The sequence below is a fragment of the Mus caroli genome, unplaced genomic scaffold (genome assembly GCF_978045245.1).
Source record: "Mus caroli unplaced genomic scaffold, Mus_caroli_1 scaffold_5, whole genome shotgun sequence".
Lineage (NCBI taxonomy): Eukaryota > Metazoa > Chordata > Mammalia > Rodentia > Muridae > Mus > Mus caroli.
Window position 1 is genome coordinate 134,132,653 of NW_028227260.1, and position 23,255 is coordinate 134,155,907.

The window sequence follows — 23,255 nt, forward strand, 5'->3', positions numbered from 1 at the left end:
CATTTATGACACATACAGAAGTAAGTGGTTGCTTAAGAGCCAGCTTCTATAAATATTTTAAAGTAGGTAAAGAAATCATTTACATATACAAATTGCAAAGCCACAGATGAGAAAAATATCAGCCAATGTAAGTTGAAGGAAATTTTCTAGAAGTATATTTTATTTTTATGTTCATCTTATGTACATTATTTCCATTGTTTCTCTCAAATTCTGGGCTGTGTTGGGGTTATCTGTATGCTGCCTGGTTGGTGACTCTGTCTTTGGGAGCTGCTTGGGTTCTGGGTGAGTTTAGGCTGCTAGTTTTCCTATGGGGTTGCCCTCCTGAGCTTCTTCTAGCCTTTCCCTATTCCAACCACAGTGATCCCTGACTTCCATTGGTTGGGTGTACGTATCTGCATCCTTCTCAGTCACCTGCTTGTTGAGCCTCAAAGAGGACAGACATGCTAGGGTCCTGTCTGTAAGTATACCATAGCATCCATAATAGTGTCAGGCCTTGGGGCCACTCTTCGAAGAATGGCCCCAAGTTGGGCTAGTCACAGTGCCTCCTTTCCCTCAGTCTCTGCTCTATTATTTGTCCCTGCAATTCTTTTAGATAGGAATAATTCTGTGTCAGTGTTTTTAACTGTGGAATGGCAATATTTAAGTATAACTTATAAAATGATGAGAAAAGATTACCTGTAAATGAAGTTTCTATATACATAAACATAGTTTCCTCTTTTATTTAACTAAATGGTAGTATTTTGATGCCTTTGAACTGCTGTATTCTCTCAGAATTGTTTTAGAAATTTAAGAATATATTTTCTTTACCGATTAAGTTCTTTTCATGGTTTTAATGGAAATGTTGAATATAATAATATAAGTTATGTTGGTTTGGTTTTATCAAGATAAGCTTTATTATTTATTCGTGGAACCTGCTACCTTAAGATACATATCTTTATTAAAAATTAAATTCAGATAAATATTATTTTAATTGTTTTCCCATCAGTGCTTATTAGTGTAAGGGTAGTATTAAGTATCCTTTGGTTTTCAAAGTACCTTAATGACATTTCATTTTTCATTACTGTCAAATGATTTCTTTTTTATTATTATTATTATTATTTAATTTTTCATTTCCAATGCTATCCAAAAAGTCCCTAATACACTCCTCCCCCCAGTCCCCTACCCACCCACCACCACCCCTTGGCCCTGGCATTCTCCTGTACTGGGGCATATAAAGTTGGCAAGTCCAATGGGCCTCTCTTTCCAGTGATGGCCGACTAGGCCATTGTCTTAGTCAGGGTTTCTATTCCTGCACAAACATCATGACCAAGAAGCAAGTTGGGGAGGAAAGGGTTTATTCGGCTTACACTTCCATGCTGCTGTTCATCACCAAAGGAAGTCAGGACTGGAACTCAAGCAGGTCAGAAAGCAGGAGTTGATGCAGAGGCCATGGAGGGATGTTCTTTACTGGCTTGCCTCCCCTGGCTTACTCAGCCTACTCTCTTATAGAACCAAGACTACCAGCCCAGGGATGGTCCCACCCATCCCCCTTGATCACTAATTGAGAAAATGCCTTACAGTTGGATCTCATGGAGGCATTTCCTCAACTGAAGCTCCTTTCTCTGTGATAACTCCAGCTGTGTCAAGTTGACACAAAAATAGCCAGTACAGCCATCTTTTGATACAAATGCAGCTAGAGTCAAGAGCTCTGGGGTACTGGTTAGTTCATAATAATGATCCACCTATGGGGTTGCAGTTCCCTTTAGCTCCTTGGGTACTTTCTCTAGCTCCTCCATTGGGGGCCCTGTGATCCATCCAATAGCTGACTGTGAGCATCCACTTCTGTGTTTGCTAGGCCCCGGCATTGTCTCACAAGAGAGAGCTATATCTGGGTCCTTTCAGCAAAATCTTGCTAGTGTATGCAATGGTGTCAGTGTTTGGAAGCTGATTATGGGATGGATCCCTGGATATGGCAGTCTCTAGATGGTCCATCCTTTCTTCACAGCTCCAAACTTTATCTCTGTAACCCTTTCCATGGGTGTTTTGTTCCCAATTCTAAGAAGGGGCACAGTGTCCACACTTTGGTCTTCGTTCTTCTTGAGTTTCATGCGTTTAATAATTTGTATCTTATTTCTTGGGTATCCTAAGTTTTTGGGCTAATCCACTTATCAGTGAGTACATATTGTGTGAGTTCCTTTGTGAATATGTTACCTCACTCAGGATGATGCCCTCCAGATCCATCCATTTGTCTAGGAATTTCATAAATTCATTCCTTTTAATAGCTGAGTAGTACTCCATTGTGTAAATGTACCACATTTTCTGTATCCATTCCTCTGTTGAGGGGCATTCGGATTATTTCCAGCTTCTGGCTATTATAAATAAGGCTGCTATGAACATAGTGGAGCATGTGTCCTTTTTACCAGTTGGAACATATTCTGGATATATGCCCAGGAGAGGTATTGCTGGATCCTCTGGTAGTATTATGTCCAATTTTCTGAGGAACCGCCAAACTGATTTCCAGAGTGGTTGTACCAGCTTGCAATCCCACCAACAATGAAGGAGTGTTCCTCTTTCTTCACATCCTCGCCAGCATCTGCTGTCACCTGAATTTTTGATCTTAGCCATTCTGACTGATGTGAGGTGGAATCTCAGGGTTATTTTGAGTTGCATTTCCCTGATGATTAAGGATGTTGAACATTTTTTCAGGTGCTTCTCTGCCATTCGGTATTCCTCAGGTGAGAATTATTTGTTCAGTTCTGAGCCCCATTTTTTAACGGGGTTATTTGATTATCTGGAGTCCACCTTCTTGAGTTCCTTATATATATTGGATATTAGTCCCCTATCTGATTTAGGATAGGTAAAGATCCTTTCCCAATCTGTTGGTGGTCTTTTTGTCTTATTGATGGTGTCTTTTGCCTTGCAGAAGCTTTGCAACTTTATGAGGTCCCATTTATCAATTCTCGATCTTACAGCGCAAGCCTTTGCTGTTCGATTCAGGAATTTTTCCCCCGTACCCATATCTTCGAGGCTTTTCCCTACTTTCTCCTCTATAAGTTTCAGTGTCTCTGGTTTTATGTGGAGTTCCTTAATCCACTTAGATTTGACCTTGGTACAAGGAGATAGGAATGGATCAATTCGTATTCTTCTACATGATAACCGCCAGTTGTGCCAGCACCATTTGTTGAAAATGCTGTCTTTTATCCACTGGATAGTTTTTGCTCCCTTGTCAAAGATCAAGTGACCATAGGTATGTGGGTTGATCTCAGGGTCTTCAATTCTGTTCCATTGGTCTACTTGTCTGTCGTTATACCAGTACCATGCCGTTTTTTATAACAATTGCTCTGTAGTACAGCTTTAGATCAGGCATGGTGATTCCACCAGAGGTTCTTTTATCCTTGAGAAGAGTTTTTGCTATCCTAGGTTTTTTGTTGTTCCAGATGAATTTGCAGATTGCCATTTCTAATTCGTTGAAGAATTGAGTTGGAATTTTGATGGGGATTGCATTGAATCTGTAGATTGCTTTTGGTAAGATAGCCATTTTTACAATGTTGATCCTGCCAATCCATGAGCATGGGAGGTTTTTCCATCTTCTGAGATCTTCTTAAATTTCTTTCTTCAGGGACTTGAAGTTCTTGTCATACAGATCTTTCACTTCCTTAGTTAGAGTCACTCCAAGGTATTTTACATTGTTTGTGACTATTGAGAAGGGTGTTGTTTCTCTAATTTCCTTTTCTGCTTGTTTATCCTTTGTGTACAGAAAGGCCATTGACTTGCTTGAGTTAATTTTATATCCAGCTTTTTCACCGAAGCTATTTATTAGGCTTACGAGTTCTCTGGTGGAATTTTTAGGGTCACTTATGTATACTATCATATCATCTGCAAAAAGCGATATTTTGACTTCTTCTTTTCTGATTTGTATCCCCTTGATCTCCTTTTGTTGTCTAATTGCTCTGGCTAGGACTTCAAGTACAATGTTGAATAGGTAGGGAGAGAGTGGGCAGCCTTTTCTAGTCCCTAATTTTAGTGGGATTGCTTCCAGCTTCTCACCATTTACTTTGATGTTGGCTACTGGTTTACTGTATATTGCTTTTATCATGGTTAGGTATGGGCCTTGAATTCCTGATCTTTCCAAGACTTTTATCCTGAATGTGTGTTGGATTTTGTCAAATGCTTTTTCAGCATCTAATGAGATGATCATGTTGTTTTTGTCTTGGAGTTTGTTTATATAATGGATTACATTGATGGATTTTCATATTTTGAACCATCCTTGCATCCCTCGGATGAAACCTACTTGGTCAGGATAGATGATTATTTTGATGTGTTCTTGAATTCGGTTAGCAAGAACTTTATTGAGGATTTTTGCATCAATATTCATAAGGGAAATTGGTCTGAAGTTCTCTATTTTTGGGGGGTCTTTATGTGGTTTAGGTATCAGAGTAATTGTGGCTTCATAGAATGAGTTGGGTAGAGTAACTTCTGATTCTATTTTGTGGAATAGTTTGTGAAGAACTGGGATTAGTTCTTCTTTGAAGATCTGATAGAACTCTGCACTAAGCCCATCTGGTCCTGGGCTTTTCTTGGTTGGGAGACTATTAATGACTGCTTCTATTTCTTAAGGGGATATGGGAATGTTTAGATCATTAACCTGATCTTGATTTAACTTTTGTACCTGGTATCTGTCTAGAAACTTGTCCATTTCATCCAGGTTCTCCAGTTTTGTTGAGTATAGCCTTTTGTAGAAGGATCTGATGGTGTTTTGGATTTCTTCAGGGTCTGTTGTTATGTCTCCCTTTTCATTTCTGATTTTGTTAGAGTACTTTTCCTATGCCCTCTAGTGAGTCTGGCTAAGGGTTTAATCTATCTTGTTGATTTTCTCAAAGAACCAGCTCCTCGATTGTTTGATTCTTTGAATTGTTCTTCTTGTTTCCACTTGGTTGATTTCACCCATGAGTTTGATTATTTCTTGCCGTCTACTCCTCTTGGGTGAATTTGCTTCCTTTCGTTCTAGAGCTTTTAGGTGTGTTGTCAAGCTGCTAATGTGTGCTCTCTCTAGTTTCTTTTTGGAGGCACTCAGAGCTATGAGTTTCCCTCTTAGAAATGCTTTCAATGTGTCCCATAAGTTTGGGTATGTTGTGGCTTCATTTTCATTAAACTCCAGAAAGTCCTTAATTTCTTTCTTTATTCCTTCCTTGACCAAGGTATCATTGAGAAGAGTGTTGTTTAGTTTCCAAGTGTGTGTTGGCTTTCTATTATTTATTTTGTTATTGAAGATCAGTCTTAGTCCATGGTGATCTGATAGGGTGCATGTGACAATTTCAATATTTTTGTATATATTGAGGCTTGTTTTGTGACCAATTATGTGGTCAATTTTGGAGAAGGTACCGTGAGGTGCTGAGAAGAAGGTATATCCTTTCGTTTTAGGATAAAATGTTCTGTAGATATCTGTTAGATCCATTTGTTTCATATCCTCTGTTAGTTTCACTGTGTCCCTGTTTAGTTTCTGTTTCCATGATCTGTCCATTGGTGAAAATGGTGTGTTGAAGTCTCCCACTATTATTGTTTGAGGTGCAATGTGTGCTTTGAGCTTTACTAAAGTATCTTTAATGAATGTGGCTGCCCTTGTATTTGGAGCATAGATATTCAGAATTGATAGTACCTCTTGGAGGATTTTACCTTTGATGAGAATGAAGTGCCCTTCCTTGTCTTTTTTGATGACTTTGGGTTGGAAGTTAATCTTATCAGATATTATAATGGCTACTCCAGCTTGTTTCTTCCTACCATTTGCTTGGAAAATTGTTTTCCAGCCTTTCATTCTGAGGTAGTGTCTATCTTTTTCTCTGAGATGAGTTTCCTGTAAGCAGCAAAATGTTGGGTCCTGTTTCTGTAGCCAGTCTGTTAGTCTATGTCTTTTTATTGGGGAGTTGAGTCCATTGATATTAAGAGATATTAGGGAGAAGTAATTATTGCTTCCTTTTATTTTTGTTGGTAGAGTTGGTGTTCTGTTTTTGTGGCTGTCTTCTTTTAGGTTTGTTGAGGGATTACCTTCTTGCTTTTTCTAGGACGTGGTTTCCGTCCTTGTATTGGTTTTTTTCTGTTATTATCCTTTGAAGTGCTGGATTCATGGAAAGATAATGTGTGAATTTGGTTTTTTTGTGGTATACTTTGGATTCTCCATATATGGTAATTGAGAGTTTGGCTGGGTATAGTAGCCTGGGCTGGAAATTGTGTTCTCTTAGTTTCTGTATAACATCTGTCCAGGCCCTTCTGGCTTTCATAGTCTCTGGTGAAATATCCGGTGTAATTCTGATAGGCTTGCCTTTATATGTTACTTGACCTTTTTCCCGTACTGCTTTTAGTATTCTATCTTTATTTAGTGCATTTGTTGTCCTGATTATTATATTTTGGAAGGAATTTCTTTTCTGGTCCAGTCTATTTGGAGTTCTGTAAGCTTCTTGTATGTTTATGGGCATCTCTTTCTTTAGGTTTGGGAAGTTTTCTTCTATAATTTTGTTGAATATATTTGCTGGTCTTCGAGTTGAAAATCTTCATTCTCATCTACTCCTATTATCCGTAGGTTTCGTCTTCTCATTTTGTCCTGGATTTCCTGGATATTTTGAGTTAGGATCTTTTTGGATTTTGTATTTTCTTTGATTGTCATTCCGATGTTCTCTATGGAGTCTTCTGCACCTGAGATTCTCTCTTCCATCTCTTGTATTCTGTTGCTGATGCTCACATCTATGGTTCCAGATTTCTTTCCTAGTGTTTCTATCTCCAGTGTTGCCTCAATTTGGGTTTTCTTCATTGTCTCTACTTCCCTTTTTAGGTCTTGGATGGTTTTATTCAATTCCATCACCTGTTTAGTCTGGTTTTCCTGCAATTCTTTAATGGATTTTTGTGCTTCCTCTTTAATGTCTTCTACCTGTTTAGCAGTGTTCTCCTGCAATTCTTTAAGGGATTTTTGTGCTTACTCTTTAATGTCTTCTACCTGTTTAGCAGTGTTCTCCTGCAATTCTTTAAGGGACTTTTGTGCTTCCTCTTTAATGTCTTCTACCTGTTTACCAGTGTTCTTTTGTATTTCTTTAAGTGTGTTATTAAAGTCCTTCTTGATGTCCTCTACCATCATCGTGAGATATGCTTTTAGAACCGGGTCTAGCTTTTCCGGTGTGTTGGGGTGCCCTGGACTGGGCGAAATGGGAGTGCTGGGTTCTGATGATGTTGAGTGGTCTTGGTTTCTGTTAGTAAGATTCTTACATTTACCTTTCGCCATATGGTAATCTCTGGGGTTAGTTGTTATTGTTGTCACTGTTTAAAGATTGGAGCAGATTCTGTGTTCCGCTCACCAGAAGTCTTAAGATCCTGTGGCGGGTGTTGTGGGTAGCTGGCGAGTGTCAGCCGACCCTGCGCCCTAGCTACCCCGGTGCTGGGCTGACCGGAAGAGGCTTGTGGCCCTACTCAGGCCAGATTTCTGCCTCCCCAACCAAAGCAGTCTCAAGTCCCGCGCGATTGGACTGGAGCAGAAGCTGTGTTCCCTTACCAGAAGTCTTAAAATCCTGTGGCAGGTGTAGTGGATAGCTGGCGGGTGTCAGCCGACCCTGCGCTCTAGCTACTCCGGTGCCGGTCAGACCGGAAGAGGCTTGTGGCCCTACTCAGGCCGGTTTTCTGCTTCCCTAACTAATGCAGTCTCAAGTCCCGCGCGCAATTGGATTGGAGCAGAAGCTGTGTTCCACTCACCAGAAGTCTTAAGATCCTGTGGCGGGTGTTGTGGGTAGCTGGCGAGTGTCAGCTGACCCTGCGCCCTAGCTACCCTGGTGCTGGTCTTCTGTCAAATGATTTCAATGGTGTTCATTTTTCTTGTATTTTTACCAGTTTCTCTCCCAGTACTCTGTTCCTCCATCTTTCTCATGCACTCACTCATTCCTCCTGTTTTCATTCTCACCTGACTCAAATCTACCTACAAACTTTGTTTCCCTTCCTAAGGAGATCCATAAATTCCCCCTCCTTGAGCTCTTCTTGTTTTGCTTAGGCTCGTTTTATCTGAGGATTGTAGTATTATTTTCCTTTAAAGAAAAACTAATGTCCAAATATAAATGAGTAAATTCCATGTGTGTTTTCCTGTGTCTGGGTTACCTCATTCAGTATAATCTTTTCTAGTTCCATCCATTTGTCTTCAAATTTAAGGATGGTATCTTTTTTTTTTCTTCACAGAATAATATTCCATTGTGTATATTCACCACTTTTTCTTTATTCACTATTCAGTTGAGGGACATCTAGGTTGTTTACAATTTCTGGCCACTATGAGTATAGCTGCAATGAAGATGAATAAGGAAGTGTCCTTGTGGTAATATAGAGAGTAGTCTAGGTAAATGCTCAAGATAGGTATATCTGGATCTTGAGACAGAACAATTTCCAATAGTCTGAGGAACCATTATGTTGATTTTCATAGTGGCTGTACTAGTTTGCTCTTACATCAACAATGGAGACACATTCCCCTTGTTCCAAATGATTGCCACCATCTGCTATTCCTTGTAGTTTGTACTTAGGCATTCTGATAGGTGTAAGATGGAATCACAAAGTTGTTCTAAATTGCATTTTCCTGATGGCTATAGGCATTGAGAATTTTTAAGCGTTTCTTCACCACTTGATATCCTCTTGAGAATTCTCATTGTAGATAAGATAACCCATTTTTAATTGTATTATTAGATTTCTTAATATCTGGTTCCTTGGGTTTCTTATAAATTAGCTCTCAGTCAGATTTGGGCTTGATGAAAATATTTTCCCATTCTGTGGATTACTGTTTTTGCCACTCGGATTTATTCTCTGCCTTACAGGATCTTTCCTGTTTCACAGGGAACCATGATAGTTTCAGTTTTTCATATGTTGGATTACATTTCTGATTGTTGTATGTTGATCCACCTCTGCATCTTTGGGAGGAGATGTACTTTATAATGATGTGTGATATCGATGTCTTTTTGTCTTGTGAGTATGAGTATTTTTGCATTAATGTTCATGAGGGAAAACGGTCTGTGATATACTTTCTTTGTTAAGTATTTGTGTGGTTTAGGTGTCAGGATAAATGTTGCCTCATAAAATGAACTTGGAAATATTCTGTATTTTTATATTTTGTGAATGGATTCGAGTAGTTTTGTCATTATCAGTCCTTTAACAGTCTGATAAGAATTTGTACAATTTAAGTTTTAGTGCTGTTCATTTTGTTTACAAATGCCAGTACACTTGCATTTATGGCATAGATGCTAAAAATTAAAAGATTACCTTGGGGAAACTTTTTTGATGAATATGAAGTATCTTTTTGTGTTTGCATTAATTTATTTTGGTTTGCAATCTCTTTTTTATTGATATTAGAATGGATAAACCAAGTTGCTTCTTAGGTCCATTTATTTATAAATGTTAGATCAGGATAGTGAGAGCTCACATCATGAACTGAAATCAGAAAGCAGAGAGAATTAATTGGTGGTAGTGAGATGATAATTTCCCTGATATACGGCCTGCAATAATATACATCTTCCTAACCCCTATTCCAAATCTGCAAGCAACACTAACCATTTGAGACCAATTGTATAAATTCTAAAGATTATTGGAAACATTTCTTACTTAAATCACAACACTACCTTCTTCTCTTAAGGTTTAGAGGTCACCATGGAGAAGATAGTTGAAAGATGGCAAGAACCAAAAGTAGTGAATGACTACAAAGAAAGTCTGCTTTCCAGAAACAATAAGGCATTTGTACATGTGAAGTGATAGTGACAATAACTATATATAGAAGACAAATTCAACATCAAGCCAGACAAAGCCCAGTATGTAGGGGTGAGATCTTTAGAACATCCCACTGCTGGCTAAGGAATATAAACCCCCTGGATTTTGTTTTTGTTTTTGTTTTTGTTTTTTTTTTTTTGTTTTTTTTTGTTTTGGTGTTCACTATCGGGAGATAGAAGTCAGCTTTTTTTTTTTTTTTTTTTAGGGATATGAAGCATGCACCTAATGACAGCAGAGCCTGAATATGGTGGGTTAAATGAGAAATGTCTCCTATAGGCTTAAATATTTGAATACTTCATCCTCTTTTGGTGCTGGTATTTGCGAAGGTGAAGTTATTTATGGTGATGCCTGAAGAAGTGTGTAACTGAAGGCTGGTGTTGAGAATACTGAACACTGCTGAATTACCAATTTAGTCCCCTTCTTTGTGCTTGTGAAAGAAGAGGGCTCAGTGTTTCCTCCTCATTCTATTCCTGACACTTGCTGACATACAATCCTACCATCGTGAAGTCTTTTCTATCTGAAAGTTTATGGTTAAAAACTATTCCTTCTGTAAGGTGCCTTCGTCATGTTATTTTATCATAGCAGCTGGAAAGGAACTAATACTTGGGTTTAACAGAAAGAACACATAAAATATGAAGGAGACATTTACTCCCACAGGGATATGTAAGGAATAGAAAGGATAAAATGTGGAGTGGAACCTAAACACCCTTGACCTAAGAATAAGAAAATTAAGTAACTTTAGTCAATAGATATTAGGCTTCTTATTAGATTCAAGGCTCACAACACAGGAGAGGAACCATGCTCATTAATGCAAAATTGACCAAAAAGCAATAGCTTAGGTTGTAATAGAACATAGGGGATAACCTACTGTTATTATTTTTAGCTAGATGTATACAGTATCAATAAATCCCCACATGAAAAACATCATGCATATTTGGGTAATATTTAACAGTAATATGAACATAATTTTATTATTTGAAGTAAAACATATATAAATAGAAAATGTTATATAATTTGAAATAAAAGATACATAAACAATTGCATACATTGGTTTAATAAGTAAATTGAAACTGTAAAGTTCTAATTATCTGTACATGCTCATTTACTTATAGCTTATTTGAGGTATAGGTTTTTACGTAGTTACTTAGTAGTGAGATTTCTTATGACTTTTGCAGATATCCTTAGTTTATCTTACCTTCTTCTATATTCCTTCTACATTAATCTTTCTCATTAGAACCTGACTCTCCAAATTATCTCCAGAAATTATAACAATCACAATTACCTATGCTGCCATCAGTAGCCATTTTGAAAACCACGTTTCATGTTGCTTCTGTAGATATTGTTAATGTCAAGGATCCCAGAAGCCATCAGAATCTACAGTGAACTTCACAGTCAATACTGCTCCCTCAGATCATGTTGAGTTAAATGTTCTGAGATATCTTTTGTTGAGGTCACATATATACTGGCAACAGACAATGCATGGCCATGATACTTTAGGCCTCTAGAAACAATCATGTCAGTGATCCCTGCTGCATTATGGGACCACATTAATATGACAGTCTTGAACTGCATTAGAATAATTACTGATGTCAATTATCTATAATTCTTCCACATTCATAAGTGTTCTGCCATTTATAAACATTTTTATGTCCTGTTTCATTCTGTCACTAGACAAGAGGCTTCAGTCATGGTCATACCAGCTATCTGAAATTTTCTTGATATCCCTGTTATTCCTGGCAACATACACCAGGGTATATTTGAGATCCATGCTGCTACAGGCAACCAGGACATGAATGAACCCTCTTGCCTACTTGAATCTGGTGATGACATAAAAAATACCAACAGTCAAGAAAAACATATTAATATTACTCATACATGATGGCACTAGTAACCATATTGAGATCTATAGTCAGTTTTGTATAAGAAGAGCTCCCTGATGTCTGAGAATCCAAGGCCAGAAGAGTCTATCCTGAAGATCATTCTCAGTATTACTGCCTGTGGTCATAATTAGGTAAGTGTTGTGTGATGCTACTGAAGAAACCATTGATGCCAGTGATCCTACCTGAAGCCTGAAGCTATGTTGAGGTCAGTGCTGCATGCTGTCACCAGTAACACGATGGAGTCTATTTTTAATATTGCTGATGGAGATCATGGTGATGACTATGATCTGTACTGCTTCTAGAGAAATTGCTGAATTCCATGGTCCATACTGATACCCAAGATCATTATGAGGTAAGTATTCTGAGATATCACTGAATAACAGATCAGTGGCTGAGATTCTACATATCATAAGGAATTCTGTTGATGTTCCTGATTCATCAATTTTGCCCTCAATTTTGAGCAAACAATTTATTTTGATGTTTGTGGTCCTACCTGTAAGAAGAAGCTATACTGATGTCAGTGATGCATTTTGTGAACAGAAACTGGACAGGAGTCCTTTATATCTATTGCTCATGGAGATGCTGATGATGGCTATGATCTGTGTTGCTGCTTGAGAATCTGATAATTTCCAAAGTCCTTACTGATGCTTGAATTCATATTGAGGTAAGTTTTCCTAGATGGCACTGAAGATCAGACTCATGTCTGAGATCATACCTGATAAGGGAAATTCTCTTTATGTTTACTGATGAATGGATATAGCCCCAGATGTTAAAAATGAAATTATTACAGATGTATGTTATCCATTTTTCTGCTCAATTTGTGCGAAGATCCTTGCCATCTATAATAATTTTGCTATCACTATGCATCCTGCCTCTTGAACTACCTTGATGTGCCTGATTCTTCTTGGCAACAGACTCCACTTTGTATGCCAGATGCCTGGTGTCATAGGCAACCAGGTCAGGGATGAATCTTACTACCACTTTAGACTAATTAATAACACCAGATACCCCAAAGCAAAGTGAATCTTGCTCCTACTTTTGACTAATTAATGATACCAGAGATCCCAAAGGCCATATAGTCATTCATCCATGATGTCACTGGTAACCATGTTGAGATTTATAGTCAGAGTTTCTAGCAGGAATGGTGTAACAACAAGTGTTATCTTTGAAGAGCTCCATGACATCTGAGATGCCCCAATCATATATGTCTATTGTGAACATCATTGTCAGTACTGTTGCCTAAGTTTATAATCACAAAAGAGCTGTGTACTGTTATTGAAGTTCCCTTTGATGTCAGTGATCACATCTGCATGCTGAAGCTATGCTGATATCATTTCTGTTTGCTGTGATAAGCAAGCATAATGGAATCTATTACATGAAGTTCTTATTAGTAATGGAGACCCTGGTAATGATTATGAGCAGTGTTGCTTCTGGAGAAACTGCTGAATTCCAAGGTAAATGCTGATACACAATACCATATTGAGGTAAGTGTTGTTATCTGACACTGGATATAAAATTGATATCTGAGATCCGACCCACCACAGGAAGTTCTGTTGATGTCGCTGATGCATTCATGTAGCTCCTGATGTGAAACATGCCTGGTATTTTCATTATTATGGTTCTACCTGTAACAAAAAACTATGTTGATACCAGTGATGTATGGTGTGACCAGCAATTTTGATGGAGTCCATTTTTCCTACTGCTAATGGAAACCTTAGTGGTGGCTATGATCTGTGTTACTGCTTGAGAATATAATGAGCCTCAAGGTCCACATTAATGCCCAAGTTAATATTGAGGAAATTATTCTTATCTGGTACTTGAGATCAGATGGATATCTGGAAACCTACCTGCATCAGGAACATCATTTGGTATTCCTCATGTATGTGTGTAGCCCACAATATCGAACATATGATAAATATTGATACTTGTGATCCTGCTGGAAACCTGAAGCTATTTTGAAGTCAGTGCTTCAGCTATGACCATCAATCATGATGGGGTCTTTTATTCCTGTTGTTAATTGAGACCCTGGTGATGGCTATGATCTGTGTCGTTTCTTGAGAACCTGATGAATTCAAAGTTCCATAGTGAAATGCTAGGTTTTATTGAGGTTAGTGTTCTCAATAATGGAGATCAGATTGATATCTGAGATCCTAATGGCCACTCAAATTCTGTTGATGTCACTGATACATGAATACATTTCATGATGTTGACTAAGTAATGTGCAAGATCCTTACTGCCACCTAAAATAATGTTGATATCAGTGATTTATCCTGCAACTAAATGAGGTAATTATGACAATGATTTATTCTGCCCTGTGAATTGATGTTGATGTCATTGATATACACACTGTCTACACACCCCATGGGATTGCCCTAGGTCCATGCTACCATTTGCAACCTGGTTGCCAGTGATCACTGCAGCCCCTGGTTACCATTTTAATATCACTATTACCAAGTTCCTGTAGAAGCTATGATGATATCAATCATCCATTCTGCCTCAAGTAGCCATGTTGAAACCCACAGTCCATGATGCTTCTTGGATTATTGTTAATGTCAAGGATCCCTAAGGCTAGCAGAGTCTTAGGTGTAGTTTTAGATAAATTCTGCTGCATCACATCATGTTGAATTATATGTTCTGAGATATATTATATTGAGGTCACATATAGTGTGGCAATGGACACTGTTGCTTGTTACATATACTTCATGTGTCCAGCAGCCATGTCAGTGATACCATCTGCCTTATGGGACCACATTAGTATCACTGTCTCCTACTGCCAATGGAATCATTATTGATGACAGTTATCAATGCTTCTGTCAAATTTATGTCAAGTATCCTGTTACCTGTAAACATTTTGACATCATGATTCAAAGTACCACTAGGGGAGTTCTTTACATGGTCATATCTACCTTTTGAAACTCTCTTGATATCCTTGGCAACAGAAACCATGGCATATTTCAGATTCCTACTCACACAGGCAACCAGGCAGTGAGTGATCACTACTAACACTTTGGAACAAATTGATATCAGTGATCAAAACTGCTAGGTACATTCGCCAAGAGAATTGGGAAATTTATGTCACTCATCCATGCTGCAACTGTTAACCATGTTGAGATCCTCAGTCAGTGTCTTTGATGATGGCATGATGTCTGTGATAACTCAACCAGAATAATGTGTTGTGAAGTTCATTGTCAGTACTGGTACCTAAGGCCATAATGCTATAAGTGCTGTGTGCTGCTACTGGACACATGTTTTATGCCACTGAATGTATTTGCAACCTGAAGCTATGTTGAGGTCAGTGTTGTATTCTGCAAGCAGAAATGATAAACTCAATTCTTATTGCTTATGGAAACCTTGGTGATGTCTATGATCTGTGCTTCTTCTAGAGAATATACTGAATTCCAAGATCCAAACTGACACTTGATGTCATGTTGAGGTAAGTGTTCTTATGTAGCACTGGAGATCAGATCTACATCTGAGATCCAACCTGCCACAGGTAATTTTGTTGATGTCCCTGATGCTTTCATGTCGCACCTGCTATCATCCATGAAATGTACAATATTCTTACTACTACCAAAAGAGGTAGTGATGTCAGTGATCAATCCTGTTCCTGGAAAAGCGTTTTATGACCCTAATTTCTTCTGCCCTCTGAATCAATGCTGATGTCACTAATATATACCTGGCAACAGACCCCATGGTATTGTCTGAGATTACTGTTGGCCATGGCAAAATTATTGTCAGTGATCCTAGATAACACTGGAACCATGTTGACTTCACTAATGCACAGTTGCCACAGAAATGTGGATGATGTGAATCATACATCCTGCCTCTAGGAGCCATGTTGAAATCCATAGTCTGTGTTGCTCCTGAAGGGACTGTAAATGTTAAGAATCCCTGAGACCGTCAGAATCTTCAATGAAGTTCAGTCAATAATGCTATCTTAGGTCATGTTGAGTTACATGTTCTGAAGTATGTTATGTTGAGGTGTTTTATATATATATATATTGGCATCAGATACCACTGTATGCCCATGATACTTCAGGCCTGTAGCAGACAATAAGTCAGTGATCCCTGATGACTCTTCTGCCCAAATTAATATGACTTTCATTAATTGCCAATGGAATTACTACTGATGTCTGTTATTTTTCTTCTGTACAAAATCGCAGAAGTGTCTTGTCATTCATAAGCAATTTGAAGTAATGATGCATCTGGCAACTGGAAAAGAGATTTGTTTACATGAAACCCTCTGAAAGTATTTTTATGTCCCTTATACTTCCTGGAAATGGACAGCATGTTATATCAGAGATCCCTGCTGCTATAGACAAACAGATTAGGCGTGATCTCTACTCCCACATTGGACAAGATTGATAACATCTGTGATACTGACTACCAAGGAAAATATATTGACATTACTAATCCATGCTGTCACTGGTAACTATTTTGACACCCATAGTTTGTGTGGTCATTGAGAAGCTACATGATGTCTGTGATAAATCAACCATAAGAATCTGTTGTAACGTCCATGGTAAGTATTGCTGCCTAAGTTCATAATGAGGTAAGTGTTGTTTGCTGCTACTGGAGACTAGTTTGATGCCTGCGATCCTAACTGAAACCTGAAGATACCTTGATGTGAGTGCTGCATGCTGTGACAAGCAATAATGATAGAATCCATTTTTTCTATTGCTGATGAAAAACCTGGTGATGGCCATGATCTCTCTTATTGTTTGAGAACCTGCTGACTTACAAGGTTCATGTTGATGGTAGAGGTCATGTTGAGGTAAGTGTTCTGAGGTAACACAGTAGATCAGATTGATGTCTGAGATTCTATCTTCCACAAGAAATTCTGTTTATGTTCCTGCCTGCTATAAAACATGTAATGTACATGGTTGTTACTGCCCCTGGAATTGTGCTGTCAAGATAAATAGTGCTACCTGATAAGAGGTTTATGATCATAATTTTTCTGCCCTTTTAATCTATGCTAATGTCATTGATATATAAATGGCAATAGATTCCATGGTATGGACTTAGTTACATGCTGTCAGTAGCCACCTTGTCATTAGTGATCCCTGCTACCACTAAGGACTATATTAATGTCACTCATTCAACGTGCCTACAGGAAATATGATGATATCCATTATGCTGCCTTCAGTGGCCTTGTTTACACCCATAGTCCATGATACTTCTGATGAGATTGTTAATGTCCAGGATCTATGAGACCATCTGAACATAATGTGAAAATTTAGGTCATACTGTTCCCCCATTTCATGTTGAGTTCCATATTCTGTTACACTGAGGACACATAGTGACAAAAGATGTCATTTTTATATTCATGACATTTCAGACCTCAAGCAGCTGTGATCACAGTAATCTCTGCTAACTTATGGGGCAACATAAATATGAGCATCTCCAAATGCCAATAGAATCTCTACTGATATCAGCTATCCAAATTTTTCTGCTGTTATTTATGAGAACTGTGCTTTCAGCTACAAAAATTTTTATGTCAAAGATCTATCCTGCCATCAGAGAAGAGGTTTCTGTACATAGTCATTCATGCCCTCTTAAATATTTTGATGGCCTTGATACTTCCTGACAACAAACAAGGTGGTATATACCAGTTTGAAGCTGCCACTGGCAACCAGGTCCTGAGGGAGTCTTACTGCCTCTTTGGAATAGGTAATGACATCAGAGATCCCAACTTTCCAATTGCCAAGTTAAAAGTATTGACCTTACTTATCCATAAAGCATCTGGTAAACATGTTGAGATTCATAGATAGTATTGTCTTTGAAGAGTTCTAACCTGCCTATGATCCTCTAGTCAAAGAGTCTATTGTAAAGTTCATGATCAATCTTGCTGCCAAATGTCATAATGAGGTAAGAGCTGTGTGCTGCTACTGGAGATACTTTTGACGCCTGGGATGGTACCTGAAACCTGACACTATGTTGATACAGGTAATGACTGGCTTGACCAGCAATCATGATGGATTCCATTGTTTCTATTACTGAAGGTGATGGAGACTCTGATCATAAGGATGATTTCTGCTGCTGTTTAAGGGAATTCCATATTTTATGGTCCATACTGACACTGCACATCATATTGAGGTACAGGTTCTGAGGTACACTGGAGATCACATTGATATCTGAGATCCTACCGGCCACAGGAAATTCTGTTGATATCCCTGATGTATGCATGTAGCCCCTGCTTTAGACCATGAGTTCACTAATATATACATCATGGGAAGACAAATCATTCTATGTCTATACTCTTTGATAGCAAAAGCAACAATGTTGTCATTGATCCTTTCTCACATTTAGGGCCACATTAATATGAGTGACTCCAACTGTCATTGGAATTGATACTGATGTCAGTGATGCATGCTTCTCTCACCTGTGGGAATGTCCTTTATGAGATATATACCCTTAGCTGTAATAATTTTGAAGTCATTGATCCATTCTGACACTATAGATGTGATTTCTGTTCATGGTTCTCCCTGTTCTCTGAAACAATCACGATGTTCTGATTCTTCCTGGCAATAGACACCATGGTATATCCAAGAAGTTTAATGCCAGAGGCAACCAGGATGTTAATGATACCTACTGACACTTTGGACCAGATTGTGATAGTAATTGTCCTATTTGCTAAGATAAATATGTTGATTTTACTCTCCCATTGTACCATTTGTAACCACATTTAGATTCATAGTCAGTGCTGACTCTGAAGATCTTGGTAATGTCTATGATCACTGTGGACAAAAGCATCAATTATGAAATGCATGGTCAGAACTTCTGCCCAAGATCCCAATGAGGTTAGTGGTGTGTTTTCCTATTGGAAACTTGTTTCAAGCCTCTGATGTGACTTACAACCTGAACCTATGTGGCTGTCACTGCTATATGCTGAACCCAGGAAACATGATGGTATCCATAGTTTCTATTCCTTGGAAGACCCTATTGATGTCAATGATCTGTTTTGCTGCATGAGAACAGACTGAATTCTAAGATTCATATTGATGTACAAAGTTATACATTGAGGTGAATGTTCTGAGCTGGCATTGGGGATAAGCTTTATGTCTGAGAGCTTACCTGCTGCTGAAAACTGTGCTGATGTATCTGATACATGAATGCATTTTCTTTTTGTAGACCTTGTTGTGGGTAATATTCTTGCTGCTCCAAGAAGAGATTTGATGTAATTGATCCCTCCTGCCCCCAGAGAAAAGATTTATGTCCATAATTCAACCTTTTCAATATCAGTGATACACTTGTCCTCAGACACCATACGATATCTATAATTCTTGCTCCCAATAGCAAACATAATATTAGAGATTTGTGCTGCCACTTTGGACCATGATGATATCAGTGATCCCAACTGCCTTCACTAATATTATGATGGTAGCCATCCATATTGCTACATGGAACACTGTTCTTATCCAAAGACAGTGCTGCCTCTGAAGATCTTGTTAAAATCTATTATCCCTACTGCTAGAAGACTCTGTCTTGAATTCACGGTAAATACTGTTGCCTAAGTCATGTTTACTTAAGTGTACTGTATTACAATCAGTTATGATTTTCATGCCTATGACCTGACTTGTGACATGTAGCAGTGTTGATGTCAGTGCCGCCTTCTGACATCAGTAATCACGACAGTGATTATTGTTCCTCTCCAGATATTATGGGGCACAGGAATCTATGAAATGTCCATGATTTATGGATATAGACCCTTCTGGTTTTTTTTAATAATTTATATGCTCCTTACTGCAACCAGAAGAACTGATCACGATATCATTGATCCATCCTGGCAATGAAGAAGATGCTTATGTTAATACAATTCCCATGTTCTGAATCCATGCTGATGTCAAAGATACACCTGGAAACAGTAACCATGTTTTTTCCAAGATCTGTGCTACCACAGGCAACCTTGATTTCAGTGACCCCTGTTGCAAATGAGTACCATATTAGTATCAATATTTCAAAGTATTGTCAGAAAGTATTTTGATGTCCATAACCAATAATGGCACTAGCATCTATATTGAAATGCATAGTCTGTATTGCTTCTGATGGAATTGTTCATATGAAGGAGTCCTGTGGCCACCAGAGACTATTCTGAAGTTTAAGGTCAATACTGCTGCTTAAGGTCATGTTGTGAAGTGTTCTAAGATATGTTATATTGATTTCATTGATACAATGTGGAAAAGATACCGTTGTTGTATGTCCATAATCCTTGATACCAGGACCTTCCATGAATGTCCATGTTCTCTACTGCTACTTGGAACATTAATACAAGCTACTCCAATTGCCACCAAAATATATACTGATATCATCAATCCACACTTCTGCCATCTGACACCATGTTAGGTATATGATGTGTACTGCCAGCTCTAACCAATTTGATGTCAAAGTTCTATCCTACCACTAGAGTGGACATTACTGTCTATGGTCCTCTGAAACTGTGTACATGCCAATGATACCTCCTGGCAACAAACACCATGGTTTATCCCAGATGATGGCTGCCATTAGCCACAACAAGATTAGGGATTCTTGCTGTCACATCGGACCCTATTGATTATACCATTAATCTCAATTGCATAGGAAAATATCTTGATGTCAGTTAATCTTGCTGCCTGTGGTAACCATGTTGATATCCCTAGTCAGTGTTTTTGCTCTCAAGAGCTTGGTTATGTCTGTGAGCCCTACTGCCAGAAGAATCTATCTTGAAGTTCATGAACAATACTGCTACCTACTTCATGTGGAGTGTTCTGAGTTCCACCTCAGACATGTGTGTGATCCTACTTGCAACTGGAAGCTATACTGATATCAATAATACCTGCATTCACCAGCAAAAAAAGATGGTGTACATAGTTATTATTGAGATCCTACCTGCCACAGGTAACTATAGTGAATTCCTTGATGCATGCATGCAGCCCTCAATGCAGACCATATTAATTAAATACCCATTTTGACACCAGATTAGCTATTGATGTTAATGATCCATACTGCAACTGGAGAAGAAATTTATTTGCATGATCTCTTCTACCCTCTGAGTCTACGATGATATCACAGATTTATCTTGCAATAAACACCATGGAATCTATACTGATGTTGGACCTGCACTCTGCAACAAATATGTGTGAGCCCCAGGTTCAGCCTGTGTATGCTACTTGGTTACTATTTCAGTATCTGAGAGCCTCAGTGATCCAAGTTGTTTGATTGTGTTGGTATTCCTTTGGAGTTCTTATCCCCCTTGGGGCCCTCAATTTTCCCCCAACTCTACCATAAGAGACCCAAGCTCCATTCAATATTTGGCTGTGGGTGTCTGTATCTGTCTGAGTCAACTGCTGAGTAGAGCCTCCTAGAGGACAACATGCTTCTGTCTGCAATCCTATCACTGTATCATTAATGCTGTCAGGGATTGGTTGTTGCCCATGGGATGGGTCTCTAGTTTGGGCAGTTATTGCTTTGCCATTGCATTAGTGTTTTCTCTATCCCTTGTCCATGTATTTCTCATAGACAGAATTAATTTTAGGTTCAAAGTTTGAAGATGTGTTGGTGTGACGATAGCTTCACTGGAGTTCCTACACAGTTACAAGAGGTGGACCATTCAGATTCCATAGCACAATATTGTGAGTCACAGTTAAGATCACCCACATTGATATTTGAGTGCCTTCCCTTTTCCAGGTCTCAGTCTCATCCTCAACATGCCACACCCCTACACTCTATACCCCTGCAAGTTTCAGTTTTCCCTTCATTCTCATGGTCATCTAGACATCTACCCTGCCCCTACCCACACTGGATCCTGAACACTGCCATGCCACTACCCATTCTTTCTCTCACCCACTTAATTTTGCCCATCTGCTTCCCATGATTTTTTTAAGTGAGATTCAAGCATTCTCACTTTGTCCTTTCTTCTTGTTTAGCTTCCTTGGGTCTGTGGAGTACCGCAAGTTTGTCCTGTATTTTAAGACTAATTTCAACTTATAAGTGACTACATGCCATACAAGTCCTTTGGGATCTGGGTTAACTAGATCAGGATGATATTCTCCATTCCATCTATTTTCCTACAAAATCCATGATGTCTTTGTTTTTAATAGCTGTATAGTATTCCACTTTGTAGATATGTCACATTTTGTTTATCCATCTTTCAGTTAAGGGACATCTAGGCTGTTTCCAGTTTCTGGCTATTATGAATAAAGCTATGAACATGGTTGAGCAAGTGTCCTTTTGGGGACAGTGGAATATCTTTTGGGTATATGCACAGGAGTGTTATAGCTGGCTCTTGAATAGAACTATTTACAGTTTTCTAAGAAACACCAAATTGATTTCAAAAGTTGATGCAGAAGTTTGCAGTTCCAACAGCAATGGAGGTATGTTCCCCTTGATCCACATCCTCACTAACATGTATTACCACTTGAATTTGTGATGTTAGCCCATATGATTATAGTATGATAGAATCTTAGAGATGTTTTGATTTGCATTTCCCTAATGACAAAGCACATTGAACATTTATTTAAGTGCTTCTTGACCATTCAAGATTTTTCTGCTGTGAATTATCTGTACCTACTTTTTCACCTACGTTATTTGGTTTTTTGGAGGTTAACTTCTTGAGTTTTTGGTAAATTTTGGATATTAGTCCTCTATGGGATGTCAGGTAAGTGAAAATTTTTCATAATGTGTAGGTTGCTGACTTGTACTATGGGGTATGTCCTTTGCTTTACAGAAGCTTTCCAGTTTTATGAGGTCCCATTTATCAGTTCTTGATCTTAGAGACTGAAGTGTTGGTGTTCTGTTCAGGAACTTGTTTCCTATGCCAATGTGTTGAACCTATTTCCTACTATCTCTTCTATGAGATTTAGTGTATTTGATTTATGTTGAGGTCTTTGTCCAATTGGACTTCAGTTTTGTGCATGATAGATGTGGATCTATTTGTATTCTTCTATATACAGACATCCAGTTAGACCAGCAATACTTGTTGAAGACGCCTTTTTTTTTTTCATGTATACTTTTACCTTCTTTGTCAAAATCAAATGTCCATAGGTTTGTGGGGGCATTTCAGGATCATGCATTCAATTTAATTGATCCAACAGTTTGTTTCTATAGTAATAGAATGCAGTTTTAATATTATTCCTCTGTATTATAAATCGAAGACAGGTATGGGGATACCTCTGGAAATTCTTTTATTGGTTAAGATTGTTTTAGCTATCCTGGGTTTTGTTTATCTGTATGAATCTTAGAATTGTCCTTTCAATGTCTGGAAAGAATCGTGTTAGAATTTTGATAGGGATTGCATGAAATCTATAAATTGCTTTTGGTCAGATGGTCATTTTCAATATGTTAGTCTTAGTGCCCCATGAGCATTGAAGATTTTTCCAATTCTGATATGTTCCTCAGTTTCTTTCTTCAGAGAATTGAAGTTCTTCTCTTTTAAGTCCTTACACATGCTTGATTAGTGTTGCACAAAGATATTTTATATTGTTCATGTCTATTGTACAGAGTTGTATTTTCCTAATTTATTTGTTGGCCCATTTATTATTTATCAAAGGAGGGCAGGCTATATATTACTTTGAAATAACTTTATATTCAGCTGTTTTGCTGGAGGTTTTTATCAACTTGCTTATGTTTACTATAATATCATCTGCAAAT